The 8,025-nt window shown below is 44.1% G+C and overlaps 1 non-coding gene across 1 annotated transcript; it reads right to left on the bottom strand.

Moving 5' to 3' along the window:
* Positions 1 to 3,404: 3,404 nt before the first annotated feature.
* TRNAA-AGC (transfer RNA alanine (anticodon AGC)) lies at positions 3,405 to 3,476 on the bottom strand. The gene has a single exon. It is a non-coding gene; the product is annotated as a tRNA-Ala (tRNA).
* Positions 3,477 to 8,025: the final 4,549 nt, after the last annotated feature.

The raw sequence follows: 8,025 nt of genomic DNA, 5'->3' as shown, positions 1-8,025 counted from the left end.
TGTTCATATACATGTGGCATCACGTTGTTCATACATATTATTATACGCTATTATAAGGTATTTTAAACTTCCATGAGCACTGCAATAAAACATGGGAAAATGTTAATGATTTATTAGAGTAAAATAACTGTTATGAATATTGAAGCCCATTCTAAAGATAGAACTATTGAAGCTAAAGAAAATGCCCTAGATAACTACTATAGGTATTGTAAAAACAGTTTCTCTGTGTTTTGAAAACCCAGAAGAGCATATTCAAAAACAAGAATCTACCATACGGAAAGGTATTGGCCATCTCAAAACTCTCATATACGGCAAAGGACTTTGGTCTTCCCAAGATAGCCATCTGGTGGTGCCTAAGTCATTCTCCAGAACCTTGATGTGCCTAGCACATGAAAGCACCCATAAATAACGGCAGAAACAAATTCACTCCAAATTTTCAAGATTATTGTTAGAAAATTTTCCTCAAGAAGCTCTATGGGTGGCTGAATCTTTTCTTCTCTGTGTTGATCGTAACCCTCCAAAAAACTGAAGCAAGGCTTCAGTTTTTCATCTCCAGTACCGTTTGGGCATTTACAAATGGATTTTATTCAGTTATCCAAAATTTTTAAAAACTGAATGTGTTTCAACAATATTTTCAAAAGTAAAATTGTGTAATTTTGGGTTGGACTGAAGCTTTCTCTTCTAAAAGATTAATACTTTAAATTATTGTTGTCAAATAGGGCTTTCTACAATGATGAAAATGTTCTATATCTGTGCTGTCCGATTGGTAGGTATGACATGCCACGTGTGACTATTGAGCGTTGAAATAGGAATAGTACAATAGCTCTGTTACCAAAACATAGTAACAAGTATTATTCAAAACTTGCAGATTTTGTTTTTCCACCTGGGAAATACAAAACATTTAGCACTGTTAATGGACAGAGAAATTCACTTCAGTAGGGAAATTCTTAAGATTCTCCCATTAAAACACACATTTTTTGTTCTTATTCTCAAAATCTGAGAAAGCAGCACAAATTTATGGTCTTCTTTAAATCAACATTTGAAAACACCATTGTAAAATTACAACTGAGACAGTAAGAGATCTCACCTAACCAATTCCATCTCTTTTCTAACCTCCAAGCTGTCCTTGTTCATTCCTGGTCATAGACTGGCCTAACTGCGAGGAACTTAGTTTAACTTAGTTCAGCTTTGAAACAAAGACAATAGCAGCCGTTTCCAAAACACACCCGCTTCCTGCCTGGGGACTAGACTGCTTTTGCAGGACTAACAAATTAGCCACAAGATTAGAAAGTATGGTTTAGGAGTTATGTAGCTGGAGGCTGCAAGATTCTAAACCTCCCCAAATTGCTCCTGGGGATAACGTCACTATTGTAAAATCTAAGATCAGTGCTTGAGATAATTTTGCAGACCCTGCACTCTATGGATCAGCAGGCACCACCCATAATGATAAACTGCCTCATCTGGTCTTGTGGCCCCCATCCAGGAATTGAGTCAACACAAGAGGACAACTTCGACTCCCTCTGATTCATCTCCAACCCAACCAATCAACTTTCCCAATCACTGGTCCCCTACCCACCAAATTATCTTTAAAAACTCCAATCCACTCGGGGAGACTGATTTGAATAATAATAAAACGAGTCTCCCGCGCAGCCAGCTCTGCATGCCCCTGTCTTGATAAATGGTTCTGTCTAGGCAGTGGGCAAGCTGAACCCATTGGGTGGTTACACATTTTCAAATTTTCAGAGCTTTCCTTAGACTAAAATTTTACCATCAGTCCTAAGATAATATGATCTATGCTACAAAACTCGCCGTAAAAAAGTAACTATATAGCACTGCTATAGAAATCTATAAAGTGTTTCCTGCGCAGGAGGGCCCATTACAGCCAAGGCGCCCAGCTGGAATGGCATGATCTTTTTTTTTTTTTTTTTTTTTTTTTTTTGAGACGGAGTCTCGCTCTGTCGCCCAGGCTGCTGGAGTGCAGTGGCGCGATCTCTGCTCACTGCAAGCTCCTCCTCCCGGGTTCACACCATTCTCCTGCCTCAGCCTCCCAAGTAGCTGGGACTACAGGCACCCGCTGCCACGCCAGGCTAATTTTTTTTTTGTATTTTTAGTAGAGACGGGATTTCACCGTGTTAGCCAGGATGGTCTCGATCTCCTGATCTCGTGATCCGCCTGCCTCGGCCTCCCAAAGTGCTGGGATTACAGGCGTGAGCCACCGCACCCAGCCTCTAAATCTTTTTAATAAACTTTCACCCCTGCTCTAAGACTTGCCTTGGTCTTTCCTTCGGCCTTATGCCCCTCAATCGAATTCTTTCCTCCTCCTGAGAAGGCAAGAATTAAAGTTGCTGCAGACTCCTTACAGATAATGCCACAGCTAATATGTTGAGATGGTCACACATGCATGTGTGAGGCCCTTCAAAACGTGAGCTGCAGTTAGAATCGGGAAGAGAAGGGAGTGGGGATGTGTATATTTTCTGATTCCCTTCCTCATCTCATCTTTTAAAGCTAGCTAAGTGCTGCTTCAAGTCAGCCAGACACGAAGGCTTCAATTTATTTAACACAATAAATAATTTCTATTTGGATCCAAAGCTTACATTATGCTCTAATAAATGTTACCCTAAAAAAGTCAGAAACAATAACAATGAGTCAATGAAATGCATACAAAGTAGGTCAGGCGTGGTGGCTGACCTACCACGTCACCTGGAAGGCAGAGATTGCACGTGAACCGAGATTGCGCCATTGCACTCCGCACTCCAGCCTGGGCGACAGGGTGAGACCCTGTTTCCAAAAAAAAAAAAAAAAAAAAAAAAAAAAAAAGGCATAAAAGGCATACAAAGTCTAAAATCGGAGGAACAAGAGACAACTGATGGGGGAAAAAAAAACGGAGGAGACTGCGATGGGAAGAGTGGTGGGGAAATCCGTGGGACAGTTTTCTTATTCTCTGGGTCTGTCCCTTGACCAAGGAACAGCTCAAAAAAAGAAGAGATCTGAAGAAAATTATCTGTGGTTTCTTTTCTGTCTTTTTGTTTCTTGCTTGCTCTTCCAGAATACTGGGAATTGTAAGCAATGTGATTGGGCTTGTTAATTTGGTGCCTTGTTTGTTTTTCGGGTTTTGGAATTCTGAGCCAGTCTGTGCTTCCCCAGCCTCTTTCATTTTGTCTTTCGTCTCCTGACACAGCCACCCAGGATGGTGTCAAAGCCTTAGAGCAGAAATGAATCAATATTAAAAGCAAAATAGAGCTTGTTTTCCTTCGTTTCCATGTGAATTCGAAGAATTGATAGAGAATGGAAGTGCCACAAAACAAAATACAAAACAAAATTGAGGCGAGTCATAGACATGACAGACTTGGTTTTGCAAACAATGACACAACCAGGAGAGGAAAAAAGAAAAAGAAAAAAAACCCTGGAGGTGCCGGGGATTGAACCCGGGGCCTCGTGCATGCTAAGCACGCGCTCTACCACTGAGCTACACCCCCCTCGCGCTTGTCTTGTGCCAAAATATTTCTATGACCTGTTCCTATTTTCGGGCGGGCTAAGAAGCTTTACTTCTTATTCGCTTTACTGCGTATTGTTTCCTGGCTACCTGAGAGAAGGAAAACTGAATATTATATCGAAAGTCCCGTGCTGGGCCTGGGATCTCCCACTGCAGGTCACCCTCTCGGACGCCAGCTCGACAGCCACCTCTCGGGGTTTATAAGGGAGCCGTCCTGCCTGGCTGCCCCCAGAGAAAGGTCTGTGATGGAGGGATCTCTGCCTTGAAAAGTTGCCAGGAAACTGCGAGCACAATGCAGGAAGATAAAAAGAAAGCCCTAAACTCCGCCGTCGGAATTTAGGTCCAAGTGGGAGGCGAACTGCAGATCGGCTTGGGCCGGTCGTAGTTACTGCCCCTGCAGGTTCCCGCGCACAGCCTCGGCGTGGAGAACCTGCGCACGCTGAGTTTCGCGGGCTCTTAGGCTCGGGTGGTGAGTCGCGGAGATGCGTACTGGGAAGAGAAAGCAGCGAGAAGGACGCACCTGCATTTATGGCGCCACCTCGCGGGGGGAATCCTCCACGGAATAAAAAGTATGCAGAAGCAAGGCGATTTATGACTGCCTAAATGCTTCGTGCTCCTGGAGAGTTCTTAGACCTCTCCACTCTTTGGCACACCGGCAGGCGCTTTCTGTTGTTTGCCAAACCTTGGTACGACAGTCAATCCAGAAATGAGCTTCTGGAGCAAATCCTAAATCCCTTTCTGTCTGTTTTCTTCTGATTCGCTGTCACCTTTAAGGGACCTGTTTCTCCTTGGAAACCTGAAAACAACATCTAGCCTATATAGTACCTCCCCAGGTCCAGGGCTGGCCCTCCCGACCAGTCAGAGCCAGCTGGACTGTGCGCCTAGAGGTGGACAGACCGGGGAAACGGCATACTGTATACGTACAATGCATGGGCCACAGGCGACCCTATGACCCAGAGATTAAAGAGACTTAGACTAAGTCTTTTGACTGGGTTCAGGTCACACTACTGCCAAAACACGGCACCTCGGCATTTGAGAAAACAACAGAAGCAGAAACGTCTTTCTCTGGGCGGGCCGTGAAGCGGGCCATGAAAGCTAGCTGAGCTTCTCACTGAAGTAGGTGATAAGACTCATTTCAGAGGGGAGGAAATGTACCTGGAGGAAAGAAATGAAGACACAGAGATGCCAAGGGGAATCTGAATAAACAGGCTTTGCTATGTTCATCCCAGTTTATAACCATTAGATCATACCCCCTTTTGTCCAATTATACTTCTATGGGACTATCCACTTCTTCATCAAACCTAAGCATAAAAATATAGAAAGTCCTCACTTATTGTCAGCTGGTTCTTGGAAACTATGACTTTAAGCAAAACAAAACCAATTTTACCATATACTAGACTAATTGATACAACAAGAGTTAAGTTTCTATAGCAAATTTCAGGTCACAAAAACACCAAATTTCTAAATAAAGACTCCAAACACTTCTAATATTAAATATTGAAAAAAATGTGAGCTACACATAAAGTTAAGATTAATAAAAACAAATAATATAATTATTGACCTATTTTTGGTGAATCAGTGACTGCAGTTCTAGAGGTGGTGGGTTAGATCAAGGAATAAATGTTTGCAAAACATCAGTTGTAGGGGGCAATTCCTACCAACACACAGTTCAAAAACAAGAATATGGCGGCTGGCTGATTGCTTTAGCACCATATCGTTTACTATAATGCATTTGTAGGATTATGGTATGCTTCCTGAATTTTGATTTTACAGTAACTTGTATTCATTCATGTATTTTTCAACCTGCTTACACCAGTTCAAGGTCCTGGGTGGCTGAAGCCTAATTCCACTCCTCAGGAGGGAACCCACCGTGGACAGGTAGCCATTCCATCGTAGAGCTGGCTCATACACATAGGGCTGGCTCATGTTTTTCTGCCCTAGACCTTCCTATGAGTGCTTTTGGGACAACACTGCAGGAGTCCCCAAAGGTGAAAATTTACCCGGGAGAGTTAATAAAAACAAGTATCCCCAGGCCTTACCCCAGAGACTGAGATGCTGAGTGCTTTCAGAGTCTCCAGAAAAGGGCCCAGGAATCATTATGGGGTCACAGATGTCACAGCCAGATCATCTTCACATCTGTGGACTCTAGTGTTATTTAATATTTCCCAGCTGAATTTGATACTCAGGCAAGTTTGAAAACCACTGGGCCTGAAAATCTAGCCACGACAACAGAAACTGAAACTAGGATCTGGGGAAAGTTAGCAAGGGGAGGAGAAAGATTGGAAAGTATTACAAGAAAAACTTGGGACTGTAACGTTTCCCCCAAACTAGGAAGGTCCCGGAAGACCAAAGACAGTCCAGCTTAATAAGCAGGTGAGTTTAGTAGGACTTAGATACAGGGTACTCCTGGGTGCAGCAGGACAGCTGTAGAGATCCATGCTGCCTCCTGTCTTTAAACTCTTTTTCAGTTAATTTTCTGGCTTTTTGCCTACTGTGTTTGAGCAATGAGACTGTTTTTCTTGGGAGGTTCTCAGATACTGTCTGGGATGTTTGTTCTCAAGGACACCTACTCCTCTGCTGGGCATCGTAGCCTTGGCTCACCACCGGGCCTTCAGGGTTCAGGGAGTAGACATACACTCTTAAGTAACATGGTAGGTGATCTGTCACACTACAGTCCACCCTGCCCCCCAGCTCTTACATTCTTTCTGCCAATCTTGTGCGAGACTCCCTGTGTAGGGTGCAAGGAAAGAACCATACAGGTCTATAACGTATAGCCGTGGCTTGTGCATACAGGCCACATCTACAGTATACGTAGCAGCACAAAAAGCAGAAGCTAACTACAATTATAATGTCTATTAGCAAAACATAATTCCCATAACTAGGGAAACTGTGTAACCAATTTGAAAATCATTAAAAGAAACCTAATTAGGTTATATCATAGATCTGAGTTGACAAATGGTTTAAAGTATCTGTGACATTATTCTCTAAATCAGGGAAATAGGTGCAACAGGTAGCACCTAAAAAGGCACATTTTGGGTCTTTGTCACGTTGGCGATTGAGCCTCTAAGTGGAGGCAATCCCTAGTGAGCCCAGGTTGCATTATCAGTGCTATTGTACACGTCACTCCAGTTCTGTCAGGAGAAAGGCAGAGTATTTTAAGGCATATCACTATTATTTGATAGGGAGAGGTATCTGACTGGTTGTTGACTGCTTCGGAAGTTGCAGCTCAGTCTAGAAAGACATTACCAGCTGCCATGAGTAGCAGAAACAACCTATGGGCATAAACACAGGTGGTTAGTAGGAACCCTCACGGGCGTATTCACTCCTGGCAACATTATTATCATTGTATTTTCTCCCATTGGCACTATTAGGGATGCCACTGCGGGCTTCAGGCCTGGACTACGAAACCACACATGGCTTCTTTTCCAAGGACCAGCCATAATAGCGAATTGATAAGTTTCCAGCCTTGCCCATGCTATCCATACTATAATTACTCCAGCAGGTATGGGTGCTGCCATGTGTTGATAAAGTAAGTCTCTCGGAACTCTATCAAGGAGCACAGCTGGGACCACTGCCTCTATGGCAGTTATCACGGCACCCTCCAGTACTATAAAACTAATCCAGTATGGAGGCACATTCCAGCTCCGCTTCAGGTCCCTGTGGCCATCACTGCCTGGCAGATCCACAGGTGTTCTCAGGAACCTGTTTCACCATCTGCCTCAGGAGCATGGCTCAGTGTCTTGGAGGTAACCCTGAGAGTTTGTGGGACATGTCTTACAGGCCTTGCCAACCATTTATGAGGAGTGATGTCATGTGTGCTAGTGGGTGACTCATTTAAAGTTTGTATGGCTTTAGGGAGATTCTTAGTCCAGGAACTTAAAGAGCCATCCTGAAACAGTGCACACATCTGGGTCTTTAACAGGCCATTCTTTCTGTAAGCCCTGCCTCTGTTGGATTGTGGTGGTAAGTGGAACTTCCAGTCTATGTTTTCTTCTTCTTCTTTTTTTTTTTTTTTCTAAGAGAGAGTCTCGCTCTGTCGCCCAGGCTGGAATGTAATGGCGCAATCTCAGTTCACTGCAACCTCCGCCTCCCGGGTTGAAGCAATTCTCCCACCTCAGCCTCCCAAGTAGCTGGGACTACAGGCGTGCACCACCACGCCTGGCTAATTTTTGTATTTTTAGTAATGATGGGGTTTCACCACGTTGGCCAGACTGCTCTCAAACTCCTGACCTCAAGTGATCCGCCCGTCTCGGCCTCCCAAAGTGCTGGGATTACAGGCATGAGCCACTGCGCCCGGCCCAGTCTATATTTTCTTTTGATGCCCAGTGTTGGATATCTTTGCTAGACCCATCAATGTACCAGGGCCTAGAAGATATTGGCGGGGTACCCTTATATATGGTGGTTGGCCTGATAGGTGGCTCCACTGCCATGTTGGCTCCTTCCCATAACTGAGACCAAAACCCTATAGGTACCATTTCCATTGGTTCTTTTGCCCCAAACCTAAATTCATCCCTGTGACATCTCTGGTGATT

Source organism: Macaca mulatta, chromosome 4 (genome assembly GCF_049350105.2).
Source record: "Macaca mulatta isolate MMU2019108-1 chromosome 4, T2T-MMU8v2.0, whole genome shotgun sequence".
Taxonomy (NCBI): domain Eukaryota; kingdom Metazoa; phylum Chordata; class Mammalia; order Primates; family Cercopithecidae; genus Macaca; species Macaca mulatta.
The sequence above is the reverse complement of the archived record's forward strand: the minus strand, read 5'-3'. Positions and strand labels throughout refer to the sequence as shown.